Source organism: Lissotriton vulgaris, chromosome 1_1 (genome assembly GCF_964263255.1).
Source record: "Lissotriton vulgaris chromosome 1_1, aLisVul1.2, whole genome shotgun sequence".
In the NCBI taxonomy this organism is placed as follows: Eukaryota; Metazoa; Chordata; class Amphibia; order Caudata; family Salamandridae; genus Lissotriton; species Lissotriton vulgaris.
Genome location: NC_141685.1, coordinates 1,918,300,136 through 1,918,314,874, shown reverse-complemented (window position 1 = coordinate 1,918,314,874; position 14,739 = coordinate 1,918,300,136). Strand labels below are relative to the sequence as shown.

Here is a 14,739-nt window from a genome sequence, read left to right as displayed (position 1 = left end):
CCGGCTCATTTGTTATTAATTGTTCTATATAACATTGTATAATCCTATGCTCAAAGGACCTCTAATGGGCCAAAGTCATTATGCCAATGCCTAAAGAAATGATATGAGGGATGAAACCCCGAAACTGGTCCAAGGATGCTGGTTTCCTGTTCAGGGAGGACCTGGCTTGGCAGTTCGGGCTGGACTGTTCCCATGGGGAATAGAGTCAAAACTGATTTGCATATGGCTGGGTCTAAACTAGAATGGCATGGGGAGCAAAAAAAAGATGGATTTAGGCTCAGATCTCTGTACTGGGGTGAATGTATGACATTGTTCAGTATTCTGTCCATCAACTGTTCTTTTTGAAGTCACCACAATGTCACCAGGCAATATTAATAACCAATGGGCCCATGCCATAATAAATACAACTGATTCAAAGTGTTATGCACAAGGAGTAATGAGCTTACAGTGGCATATGAAGTTTTTCTGAATGTGCTCAGTCAAAGTGAGTATCAGTACCAGTCCTAGAAAGTCAAGAACATCCATATCCTGAGTCAGTAAAAAGGCTTCACACACCCAGTCATTAACAACAATTAAATCTTCTGAGTATCATAAGGACCATTCAAAAAACATATTGGACACCAGCTAAACTCAAGCTTGGGTTGGTCCACTCTGGGATCTGCTGAGACATGAGTCACATGTTTTGCTCACGTAAATATGTTAAACTCTTTTGGGTCAGGTAACAGAATGACTTCCCAGTTACTACCCTGGAAATTTCTGAACACCCAATTGAATCTACCCTGCCTACTCCTGTTGCACATCTCTATTTGTTACGGTCATTGGTGGTCAAGTTGATTTACCTGAGAGACAAAGGGCATTCCAGTGTCAAAGAATGCTTTTTGCATTCCTGGTCAGGGTAGTGACTTGTCTGAACCTTTCAAGGCCATGTGAATCTCAAGAATGAATTAGGGTTGGGTCCATTTTCAAAGAGTACCTTCCCCCACCCTCCACTCAAACAAGTGAACTGTCCTCCTTCCAGAACAGTGTGTGTGTTACAGACAGTATGTGATATTACACTCACTGGCTGCATCGATGCAGTCAAAGAAAGTTCTGAGGATTCTTAGTGTACATGTAGAAATGAAGGTAATAGGTGATAAAGATTGATGTCCTGGCCAATGGGGTGCAAATATTTTCAATTTGTTTTTTTAATTTGTTTCGGACTTCATCTGAGATCCACAATATAAAATTACAATAAGTACAGATGCTAAAACTATTCATAAAATTTGACATCTTAAAACAGTGGTAGAAAAGCTTTAAACATTTTAAACAAATGATGGCATACAAATTCATTTGGTGGGACATGGATTTTAATGGTAGAGTCCTTAATCGCAACATCTAGATGCAGCACCGGACTTTATGATCTAATGTAAATCTCAAATAGTCTAGACTCGCTTTTTATTCTATACTATGCTATGTATGGCTTATAATGGGATAGCTGTGAACAATGCCCTACATCAAAATGAAAACTAAATCTCAGGGTGTATTATTTCAGGAAAAACTTCAAAAGTACTGGTGACCACGACAGAAGGAGTTTAATGGAGCATTGAAAAACCTTTAAAAGCAGTCTCAAAGTGTCTTTAAAATGTTTTTTCCCTACACCAGCTGCTAGATTTGGGGGTCTCTAGTTGGCACAGGTAGGTACATGTGACAAATAGGGACCCTCTCCTCTAGTCAGGATAAGGGGATTACACTCCTAAAATAACCCCTGCTCACCCCTTGGTAGCTTGGCACGAGCAGAATGGTTTTACTTCAGAGGCATTGTAAGTTAAGCAGTTGTGACCACATATAGTAACCCAGTGACAACACTACATATGGACACCACACAGGTTTTATATAAAAAATAAGTAGACTTTATAAAGAGTTACCACAAGACCGTAAACGACAAAAATACACACTATGATTACTTTAAGATGGTATATTTAAGCTTAGTTCAGTTCAGTTCTTAGATTCGACACTCTGCGTCAATGTACCTTAGGTTGCGTTGTGCTTCCACGACAAGCAATGTCCCAGCAATGTGGCAAAGTTAAGATACAAAGAAATAAAGACGTGAAGATCTTCCAGATGCAGCATGCTTCTTGGGGATGCGAGAAGTCCTTGGTTCGATGCGTGGACTGCAGCGGCGACACCCTTACGATGCGACGACAACAGCTCCAGCGGCGACGCTTTTCCCCTACGATGCGTGAAGCTTCCTCTCGATGCGACAACTACAGCAGCGACATCCAAGATGCGACGGCAGCAGTTCCGACGGCGGTGCGCTTCTTCGGGGATGCAAGGTGCTCTTGGTCAATGCAGTGCAATGAGAGTTCCAGCGGCGACACCCTCCTTCGGAGTTGCGATGGCAGGCACAGCGACGGCGACACGCTCCGACCTCATTGCAAGATTCTTCTCCTGATGCGGTGCAGTGCACCAACTACAGTGGCGACGCCCTCCTTCGGAGTTGAGATGGCAGCAGCGACCGCGACACGCTTCCTCTTCGTTGCGGCACGCTTCTTTCCGATGCGGTGCAGTGCAACAGTTCAAGCGGCGACACCCCCCTTTGGAGTTGCGACGGCAGGCACAATCGACGGCGACATGCTTCTTCTCGTTGAGTCGCGCATCAAGCTCCTTGCAACATGCAGTCCCTCAGAAGGCCCAAAACAGCAGCAGGCACTTCCAAAGAACTCTGGGGAGCTTTTATTAGTAATTTATTTGTATGGTATATTTTAAAACACAGAATGCAGTGTTATGTCACTTTGTTTCAGTGTGGTATGCTAGCTATGAATGTATGTATGAATGTATGTATGTATGTAAGTATGTGGATTTGCATAGTACAAACCTAGCTGGAGTCAGTAGGGCACGCTACAGGGTGAAAGGCAAAAGTGAATAATAGAAAGCTTAACTTTGTGGGATAGTTGCTGGTTATAAGGTGGGAGTGGACTTTTCAATACATCAAGATGTAATGTTCTTTGAAGAAGTGGGTCTTCAATTCACTGCTAAACTGAAGAGTTAGAGTAATTTTCATCACTAGAGTTTTGTCTTTCCACATCCTGAGTGTGTAGACAGAGAAGGCCTGTTTCACCTAACACAGCACTTCAGCCACACAAAAAACTTACAGTAGGCTTAAAGCCCGCCCAATGCTTCCATTGGTTAACTTTCTTGTCACTCATTTGCTTGCTTTATATTCAATGGTTTTCCTTCCTTTTCTTGTGCATGTCCCTCCCATGCAGTTTGGCATCTTAACCATCTTTTGATTGGCTGACTTTGCTCCCTATTAAGAAAAGAAAATGCTACTTACCAGTATGCATCTGTTCTTGGCATGTAGAGCTGCAGATTTCTACACTTTGGATTAGATCGCCACCTGGTGTTGGGCTCGGATGATTGTCGTCTTCAAAGAAGTCTTTTGTAGTTAAGAGATAGGTGACACCTCCCTTGGACGACAGTGAGCATGGGCATCGGCTCCATCCTTAGATTGTTTTTCGCCATGATGGGAAATAATGGAGTTAGTAGAAATAAAGAAGGGATGTCCATGTGTATATCTAATTAAGATGAAGCTGGAACAGATACAGGTCCCGGGGAGGCGGAAAGGCGTGTAGAAATCTGCTGCTCTACATGCCAAGAACAGATGCATACTGGTAAGTAGCATTTTCCGTTCGAGGCATATGAGCTGCAGATTCTACACTCTGCATCGATTGTGCAGCAGTTTCTCTCCTAGCAGTGGTCACCTGTATCCGTTGCAGTAGTTTGAAATAGTTTTTAGGACAGCTTGGCCTACTGCAGCTTGCTGCTTGGCCTGCACATCAACACAGTAGTGTTTAGTGAAGGTGTGTGTTGTAGACCATGTTGCTGCCTTGCAGATGTCTTCTAGGGGAATGTTCCCTAAGAAAGCCATGGGGGGTCATAGTTTGCGTGTGGAGTGCGCTGTAGGAGGAACTGTTCATGTACGTTTTGCTTTTTGGTAGCTTGTATACATTTTACAATCCATCTTGCAATTCCAGCTTTAGAGATGGGTTGCCCTTATGTGGTGGAGAGAAAGCTACAAACAGTTGCTTTGTTTTGCAAAAGGATGGGTCCCATCTATATAATATAGAAGAGCTCTTTTAACGTCTAGGGTGTGTAGAGCTCTTTCTGCTGCAGAGTTTGGGTTTTGGAAAAACACCAGTAACTCTACAGATTGGTTTAAATGAAACGGAGTAATGACTTTTGCAAGGAATTTAGGATTTGTTCTGAGAACCACTTTATTACGGTGTAATTGTAAAAATGGTTCTTGTATAGTGAAAGCATAAATCTCACTAACTCTTCTAAGAGAGGTAATAGCTACTAGAAAAGCTGTTTTCCATGTGAGGAATTGCAGTTCACATTTGTTTAGAGGTTCAAAAGGAGGTCCCATGAGCCTTGTAAAACCATGTTTAGGTTCCACACTGGAAAGGTTGGTAACCTGGGAGTAATGATTCTTTATAATCCTTCCATAAATGCTTTAATAGCAGGCACTTTAAATAAAGACAGTTGTTGTCTATTTTGTAAATATGCCTCAATTGCTGCCAGATGTTGGCGTATAGATGAATATGCCATATGACATCTTTGTAAGTGTAGAAGGTAGCAAATGATAGTTTGGAAGGAAGCATCTAGGGGATCAATTTGGTTATTGATGCAGTAAATGGCAAATCTTTTCCATTTGGTAGCATAGCAAGCTCTAGTAGTAGGTCTCCTGGCTTCTTAAATTTTATTCCTACAGTCTGGTGGTAGGTTAAGATAATCAAACTCTAAGACCTCAGGAGCCAGATCGCCAGATTCAGTTGGCTTGGGTCTGGATGTCCGACTCCATGGTTCTGCGTTAGCAGGGATTGTGTCAGACGTAGTTTTTTTTGTGGAACTAGGGATAGTTCTAGCAGTGTTGTATACCACAGTTGGCGTGCCCATGTGGGAGCCACTAAAATCAGTTTGAGCGACTGTTGTCATAGCTTGCTCACTATTAGTGGTATTAGTGGTAGTGGTGAAAAAGCCTACACAAATCTTCCTGACCAGTTCATCCATATCGCATTGCCCTTGGACAGCGGGTGTGGAAACCTGGCGGCGAAGGTTGGGCTTTTTGCGTTTGTGTGTGGTGAACAGATCTATGTCTGGATGACCCCACTTGTGAAAGAATGGTAGAAGAACTTGCGGATGTAGTTCCCATTCGTTAATTTGTTGTGTCTGTTGACTTAACAGACCTGCTATCTGATTGTGAATTCCTGGAAGGTGTTCTGCTAACATATACAAGTTTTGTGGAATGGCCCATCTACAAATGTTCTGTGCAAGCTGGGACAACTGTAGAGTGTGTCCCCCCTGTTTTTGTATATAGTACATGGCTGTCATGTTGTCCATCTGGAATAAGACAGCTTTGTTTTGTACTTGGAAAGTTTTGAGCGCTAAGAATATTGCTAGCAGCTCAAGGTGGTTGATATGGAACGATCTTTGTTGAATGGTCCATTGCCCTCGAGATGTAGGAGATGGGCTCCCCATCCTGTGAGATGTGTCTGCTGTAAGTACTATTTGTTGAACAGGTTCGAGGAACGGCCACCCTTTTGTCAATTTTTGGGTGTTCCACCACTGCAGAGAGCGATGTGTGAGGCTGTCCACCAACACCAGGTCTATTCGTTTTCCTTGAGCCGGATTCCACGGTTGTGCTAGACATTCCTGTAACGGACGCATTTACAATCTTGCAAGATGCCATCATGCCTATTAGTCTCATGAACACTCTGGCTGGGAGAGAGTGTTGATGCTGAAACTTTGTGACTAAGGCTTGAATGCTCTGTATCCTTGCTGGACTGGGATATGCTAGAGCTGTAGACGTGTTTATTGTAGCCCCATAATATTGATGTACATGAGAGGGCTGTAGGTGCAACTTGGTGTAGTTTATTGTGAACCCTAAGTCGTGCAATGTTTGAATTGTCTGAGATGTGTGTTGGACACACTATTTGAATGACTCGGCTTTTATGAGCCAATCGTCTAGATATGGGACGACATATTTCTGTTGTCTTCTGAGATGTGCTGCTACTACTGCTAGGCACTTTGTGAACACTCTTGGTGAAGTTGTTACCCCGAATGGAAGGACTTTGAATTGATAATGCTGTCCTTCCAGTACAAACCTCAGATACATCCTGTGAGAAGGATGTATAGGCATGTGGAAGTAGGCGTCCTTAAGATCTAGTGTTGTAACGAAGTCGCCTTGTTGCAGAAATAGGAGCACTTGTTGTAAAGTGATCATATGAAAATTATCCGAGTGTATAAAGTGATTGAGGGGCCGGAGGTTGAGAATTGGTCTTAGTGTCCCATCCTTTTTGGGTATTAAAAAATACAGTGAGAAAACCCCTGTTCCTTGATGTTGTAAAGGAACTATTTCTATTGCGTCCTTTTGAAGAAGTGATAGGACTTCTTGTTTGAGCAGTGTAAGATGTTCTGCAGACATAGGACACTGCCTGGGTGGTATGTGTGGAGGGGTAGCGTAATTTCGAGGCAGTAGCCATACTGGATAATTTGTCTTACCTGTCTGTTGTGATGGAATTCCAGACAGGTAGGAACTGTGTTAGCCTGCCCCCCATAGGAGTGGAGTGCTGTTGGGGGAGCAGATGGAAGTCACTGTTTTGTGGTGGAAGAGGTTTGATTATTGTTGTTACCTCAACCTCTTCCTTTATTGTTGTTGCATCTATAACCTCCTCTAAAATATCCTTTACTGGAGGATGTCTGTGTATTGGATTTGAAGGAAGCTGTATTGTCTGCTCCAGTTCAATTCAATTCAATCTTTATTTCGTTGCATTGCAACATAAAAGATAACAATAAAATACAGTTCATAATAAAATATACAACAATATAACATTCATTATAAGGGCTCCCTTCTACATTTCATCAATTGTAACACGTTAGCTTGTATTTCGTTGATAAAGCGCATGATTTATACTTCAGTTTGACACAGTATCAATAAATATTTAAAATGTTTTAAAAAGAGTAGAAAAGTTAAAAAAACATTAAACATTAGATTGAGTTTACAACCAGGATTAAGATACAATGCATTGGCTTAGTTCATGGTTCCGGGGAGTATAAATAACAACTTTCTTAGTTTAAAAAGAAAGAGATAATTTCCTTCTGACAAAATAAGTGGACAATAGAAATTTGCTAATGCCGAACACAATAACTTGACTGGTGTCCATGCTTAGGATTCTGCCAGCTTCCCTGTGGGAAGTAGAGCCAATGTTGCGGCACAAGGGGACTATCCACTTTTTCCTGGCTTTATCATAACTAGGACAAAAAACAAGATGTGGAAAATGTCCTCCCTTTGGTTATTGGTGCACAGGGTACAATGTTCTTTGTCAGTCTTCCCCCATCTTTTCTCAGTTACTTTTATTCTCAACGTTCCATACCTAAATTTTAGATATAAAGATTTTGCCAGTGGAGGTTGAATATCATCTAGAAATTGTTCGAATAGAGCCTCATTTTTTGCCATAAGAAATTTTTCAGTAAGGGGGCCATGGGTTCTTGAATACACAGATTCATGATTCACAAATGACCAGAAGCTTAATTTAACAATTTTTTGGAATTTAGGTTTAGAGATTCAGGCTCGTTCCAGAAGTGTGATAATCCGAGCTTGGTAAGCCAGTTTTTTACATGCTTGAACCAAAAGATCTTATTATCTCTATCCAGCTCTAATACTTCATTCATCCCATTTCTATAGTCAGATAGTTCCAAGGTTGTCCATAATCTGACCCACATCAGCAATGGTCTCAGTGCAGCGTGCTGATCTGTGTGTTTAATGTTAAGATCTAGGAATAGGGGTATCAGGGGAGTGTTGGTTGGGACTTTTAATAAACCCCTGACAAATTTGTTTTCCAGTACTTCAAAAGATTTTTTACATACTGGTCCCCAAATTTCTGCCCCATACAAGGAGGCAGATTGTACCTTGTATCTAAAGAGCTCTATCGCGGGAGTAACTGCTTTGTTCACACTTTTGTTGTATCTCTGTGTTATAGGGAAGCAGTTTTGTTTAAACACCAATTTAGATTTTTCCAATTGTGGGCCCCATCCCATTGCAGAGTCCATCAAGACCCCCAGGTAGGTAAAACTGTGCTCGTAATCTAATCTTTGCCCATTTAACATTAAGTTCTTTTTAAAAGTTTTATGCGGGTTCAGTGCCATATATTTTGTTTTTTTTTATATTAATTTCTAATCCTTTATTGATACAGTACTGTTGGAACCTGTCTAAAAGGATCTGTAGTCCACGTGGCGTTTGCGATATTAGGATTGTATCATCCGCGAAGAGGAGGGACGCAACTCGTTCCCCTCCCAGTCGAGGAGAATCATTATCGCAATTTTCCATGTAGGTTGCAATGTCGTTTACATAAAGGGAGAATAAAGTAGGGGCCAGGACACAGCCTTGTCGCACTCCCCTTTTTATCGGGATCGGGTCTGTGAGTTCCCCATTTGGGCCCCATCTAACCTTAGCGTAATTCTCCCGATGCAATCCTATTACAAGTTTTAATAAGTCGCCTGGCAGCCCTTGCCTATTCAGGGTTTCCCAAAGTAGATCTCGTGGAATGAGATCAAATGCTGCTCGCAGGTCAACAAAGGTCACATACAAGTGACCTTTGCGGATGATGACATACTTCCAGTACAAGCAGCATAGCCTGAATACTTGATCAATAGTACTTGTTTTGCTTCGGAATCCCGCCTGGTATTTGGATAAAATTGACTCCTCCTCCAACCATGAATTTATTCTATTTAGAATGTGCCTAGCATATATTTTTTGCGTAATGTCTAAAAGGCTAATGGGGCGGTAATTTGCTGGATCACCACGGTCCCCTTTTTTAAAAATGGTGATGATTTCTGCGCCATTCCAAGTATCCGGTATGTGCTCACTAGCCGCAACTATGTTGAATAAATGATTTAAATAGGGTGCCCAGACATCAATATTATACAAATACAGTTCACCAGGGATTCTATCAAGCCCTGGCGCCTTCCCTTTCTTAATTGAGCTAATTGCTGCCTCTGTTTCTTTTAAGGTAAACACTACCTGGTGAGTGTTAGCTGATGGTATAAGCGGGGGTACATCATTTGCTGCCTCGGTCGAGGTTTTGGCTGCATACAATGACGAAAAGTGCTTAACCCAAGTGTCTTCATCTAAATAGACCTCCCTGGAGCCTTTCTCTCGTTTGGCAGCTAAGGAAAACAATTCCCAGAATTGTTTCTGGTCCTTGTTTCTAGCGGCTGTTAACATATTGAGCCACAGTTCCTCATCCCATGAGGATTTAGCTCTTAATATTACTTTGTTATAAGCCTTTCTTTTCTCTCTGACTATTAACGGACTTTCCCCTTTAACAGCATTAATCAGTGCAGTTTTGGCAAGGCGGCATTCCTTGTTATACCAAGGTTTGCCTACGGATTTTGCACTAGTCCTACCTGCACCTCTTTTAGGTTTTTTAGTAAGAATTTCTAATAATTGTCTGAAAAGGGATTTATGTAAATCGAAAAATTCTTTAGGAGTGCAGCTAAGGGGGCAATATTGGTCCAGGGTATCTGCAAAGATGCAATAAATATTGGCTAGTAAATCCTCTTTTTCTAGGACAAATGCCCATTTGACCGCCCTACGATTGTTACTAAGAACAATATTATCAGCAATGGTTGAGGTTGCTATACTATGACCTCCCTCCATGTTGTCATGCTCCATAACCATGCTTAATAGAAAACTCATTTCTAAGGGGTAGTGGTCACTTTCGTATCTTTCTTTGACCTTTAGGTCCACTGTAAAGGGCCAGAGATCAAGGGAGACAATAACAATCTATTTTACTCCCATAATTGCCTCTCTTAAATGTAGGGGCTTTAGGGCTGTCTGAGGGCATACGGCCATTACATGCTCTCAGACCATGTGAGGTCAGGAACCGTGTGATTTGTTGCGCCAATGCTGTACCGGCAACCGTACAATTCTCATTCAGGGCAGGTATTGCATTGGCGTTATCCTCCTCCTCAAACAGTGTGGCTATCCCTGAGATTGGTTCAAAATTACAGTTCAAGTCTCCACATAGAATGACACCTGACTCTGATTTTAGTGAATCCATGAGCGACTCCAACTTCCCTATACACATGGATTCCTTGTGGGAAGATTGGGGGCTGTTGTAAACATTAAATAAATAGAACGCCCTATTATCCACTGTTGTTATTTCTAGACAAAGAATGTCTAAGGAGTCGGTGTTGATCATTTTGATAGCTAATTTAATGGAAACATTGACCCATACTAAGAGGCCTCCAGATGCACAACCTCTCAAGGAAGGGACAGCCTCTATTTGGTAGGTTTTATAGCCAACCCTGTGCAGTTGTACTGTAGCCCAAGTTTCCTGCAACACACAGATGTCGAATGTATTTATGTATGTATTCCAGTCGGGATCATTCAATTTTGCACGCACCCCCGCAGTGTTCCATGAGACGAGTGTAAATAGGGAGGATCCCTCATTCGTGTCATGGGGCACGGCGGGTGCAGCTGCTATTTGGCTCCTAATCACTTCATCTGGACCTATAGTAACTGAGCATGTATCCTCCCTAGATCTACTATCACCTTCTTTTCGGTGGTTAGGTCCCAAAGTACATGACACATTTTCAATCCCCCCAGCATCACTGCTTTTTTTACTCAGGACAAACGGTAGCAAGAATAAGCTCTCATTTATCCCAGGAGACGCCACAGGAGATGCAACAGACAATCTATTTTTGGTTGTTTCATCACAAATAAAGGCAGTGTATGGGCCTGGCTTCAAACAACTTAATCCATTTTCCTCAATACACTCCCATATACATGAAGCATTTGCAGTACCCCTATTCTCTTCCGTGCTCTTTAAACATCAATCGCACTCTTCCAAACCACCGAATGCCTCAAACCTATTTGTTAGTTCCAAGGGAGTAAATGGGATGAGATTAGACATATTACCATTCCCTCTTAGGTTGTGACTAGTTGGTACAGTGTTCCACCCGTGGATTAGAGGGGGTGGAACAGGATGATGTAAGTAAGCAGGGTTCCTAGCTACTTCCATATTTAAAGGTTGTGTATTAAAGGGAATGAAGCTAGTTACATGTTGAGGGGGGAATACAGTTGATCTTGGATAAAAGTAAGTTAATGGGCGTGGCACTATACAGTTATTTTCGTTGCCATAAGGCCAATTCAGAATATATTGGACCGCCTTCTTATCCCTGAAATTTACAACTACAATGTCACCCCCTATATCCTTTGTTCTGCCACCCAGCCATGACAGACGGCGCACATGAACTATTTCGCCATTTACATAGTTGGCTTTAGGTCTGTACAGTGACAACCAGTGCATGATCTTATTCTTTAACTGAAAGTAACCTTCCCGCTTTCCACTTGTCAACTCAGGAACCCCGGTAAGCACCACTACATACGGTAGTGCTTCCGGTGGGAGTTCTGTAGGTGGTGTCCTTCCCTGACCCCCTCTTACGTAACCAACCTCTTTCTCTTCAACTCTGAGCAGACAGTTTGGGAGAATGGTTGGTTCCCTAGGTTGGATGTTAACTAGGGTGTCCGTAGAATTGGGTGTTATAATAGATCTACTCTTAGTAGATTGTATTTGTTTTGGGTCAGTGTTTTTGGGTGGTTTGCTAACAGAATGGGCACCTATTGTTGGGTGGCTAGGGGCAGCTGCATTAGCCACTACTATGTTGCTATCAGTAGTAGAATTAGTAGTTTTAGCAGCTGCTCGTTCAATAGAGGTAGTACACATTGTATGTGGAGCTTTTTGGGGCTGTGTTGTGTTCTGGGGGCTAGATGGCCTTCCCAATTGCCCAAGAGCTACCAAGTCCAACTCAATCCTCCCCAACCTTGATTCCACTCCCTTTAGTCTATCAGATAAAGCTAACATATAGGTTCGCACAATCATTTCAATATTGTCCAGTAGGTTCTTCGGGTAGATTGTCTGCGAACCTTCTTCCATTGGAGAGTGGGTGATGTCAGGCAGTGTGGTTGATGGGGAAGGAGGTGTTGTGGATTTTGACGGAGTTGTGGCAGTTGCCGTTGTTTGTTTATTAACTGACTTTCCCAAGGTCATGGTAGAGGTAAGACTAGACTTCTTACCAAAATCCGAGTAGCTAAACTTGGACTTACTTGTGTCCATTTTTGTCCGTCTCTTTTTAGGGGGTGGGGGCCCATGTACTTTGTTAGCCAATGTCTTCTGATGTTTCCCTCTTACTACCTTTCCCGGCCTGATTGTGGGTGAAATCAAAATAGCAGCGGGGTTAGGTGTGCTAGGGAGATCTGGACCCTCATTTTGTGACTCGGCCAAAGAATGTGTTGGTGAAATGGCAGGTGCTAGACATTCTTTAAGCAGTAAGGGCACACTAGCAGTAGGAGATACATTATCAGTAGGGATACTATTTGTATCATTGTCCAAGGTGACAGAGTAGATGGGCTCAGACAGTGTCCTGTTTTTAATGCGTTCAATAGAGCGACGCCTATCCGCCCGCTTCTCGGCAAGTGATAGTTCTTTGTTACCCTCTGGAGCAGCCTTGGGGAAATAATCATCCAAAGTTCTGTTTAATATGCTCCCAGATTTATCCGAGCCCGTAGTGGCAGCAGTAACAGCAGCAGTAGCCATCAAACTGTTTGGGAATGATAATGATTGTAAGAGTGAATGTACTTACACAGGACTTTGGCCAGGACCTCGGGCCCAGCCCAGCCTCTTCCGGCCTCTGAGGGCCTAAGAGGGCCCGCCCTTTGCCCGGGCTTAGTCCGGAGATGCCCGTACGCGGTCCCGCGACGCGGGGGCTGCAGTGATTTTAAAGCGCCTCCGGGCGCCAGCCAGGCAGAGTCACTTCCGGTGCTGGGGAGCTGGGGAGCCTGGGAGATGTGGTCTCCCTCCGCTCGGCGGCCACAGGATGGTGAGCAGCGGCGGCGGGAGGGGGACACAGCAGGGCTACACAGGCACCGGAGGATTGAAGGTCCAGGGTCCACGCAAAGCAGCAGGTAAAACACACGAAATGCCCCCAGTCAGTGTTTCTGCACCGCCCGCTCACCGGGGCTGCAGTGATTTTAAAGCGCCTCCGGGCGCCAACCAGGCAGAGTCACTTCCGGTGCTGGGGAGCCTGGGAGATGTGGTCTCCCTCCGCTCGGCGGCCACAGGATGGTGAGCTGCGGCGGCGGGAGGGGGACACAGCAGGGCTACACAGGCACCGGAGGATTGAAGGTCCAGGGTCCACGCAAAGCAGCAGGTAAAACACACGAAATGCCCCCAGTCAGTGTTTCTGCACCGCCCGCTCACCGGGGCTGCAGTGATTTTAAAGCGCCTCCGGGCGCCAACCAGGCAGAGTCACTTCCGGTGCTGGGGAGCTGGGGAGCCTGGGAGATGTGGTCTCCCTCCGCTCGGCGGCCACAGGATGGTGAGCTGCGGCGGCGGGAGGGGGACACAGCAGGGCTACACAGGCACCGGAGGATTGAAGGTCCAGGGTCCACGCAAAGCAGCAGGTAAAACACACGAAATGCCCCCAGTCAGTGTTTCTGCTCCAGTTTGTTTGGAGCCTTCTCTATAGAAGGAGCAACGAAAGGAGCCTCTAGCTTGTGTGGATTGCAAAGCTCCCATAGATTTGGCTGTATCGGTGTCTTTCTTCATTTTCTCAAGTGCTGTGTCTACCTCTGGTCCAAATAATTGATGTTGGTTGGATGGCTGATTTAAGATGGTAGTTTGCACTTCCTGCTTAAATCCTGAAATGCGTAGCCACGCATGACATCTAAGTAGGACACTAGTGTTTACAGCTCTAGATGCAGTGTCTGCTACATTAAGTGTGCACGTGATTGAGGCATTTGAAATTAACTTGCCTTCTTGTATAAGGTTGTTTGCGTGCGCCTTATATTGGTCAGGTAGGTGTTGTAGTAGTGTCTCATACTGATCATAGTAAGCCCTGTCATATATTGCAAGGAGGGCTTGTGTGTTAGCTATACGCCATGTATTGTTAGATGCTTCAGGCAAAAGCATAGCTGCACAAGCTATCACCTTAGATTCTTTATCAGGGGGTGGTGCTTCACCTGCTGTCTGAGTTTGCTCTTTTTCTAGCATTTGACACGACTAGGGAATCGAAGGGTAGCTGTCCTTTAATGTAGGCAGGATCCCCAGGAGTAGGCATGTACTTTTTCTCACTTCTAGGGTTTAGAATACTAGCACGTACAGGATCTTTAAATACTTCTGGAGCATGTTTGATGACCCCTTTAATCATAGGCAGAATTTGAACGGACTTTTGTGATTGTTCAAACGTATCTAATAAAAAGTATTCCTCTGCCTCCTGTGAATGCATGGTAACCCCATGATAGATGGCAGCCCTATTTAGTAAGTGCCCAAAACCAATATGGTCTTCTGGGGGAGGTGGTTTTGATGGATATGAATGTGGGTCAGGAATATCTGGCAAATCTTGTGGGTATGGGTACTACCAATCTGGATCATCAATAGGGTAGGGAAAAGGCTCATCTGGGTCTACCCCTCCCCTATGCTATACTCATCATCATTTGGAGGTGTATGTGGTGAAGAATGAGGAGGAGAGTTTTCAGGAGAATTTTGAGGTGAAATGTTAAGAGGAAGAGGAGATGAAGAAGAAGGAAGTATAGGAGAAGAAGGGTGCACAGGAGATGTGGCAGAGTCCTTCTTCTTGAAGGGCACTGCAGGTGTAGGTGCTGTGTCTGACATCCTCTTCCTGTGTGGTGTAGTGGAT

General features: G+C 43.9%; 1 protein-coding gene across 1 annotated transcript in view; it reads right to left on the bottom strand.

Annotated features, from left to right (window-relative positions):
- Nucleotides 1-14,739, bottom strand: part of ZDHHC17 (zDHHC palmitoyltransferase 17) — a 520,726-nt gene that overhangs the window by 165,591 nt on the left and 340,396 nt on the right. The window lies entirely within an intron of this gene.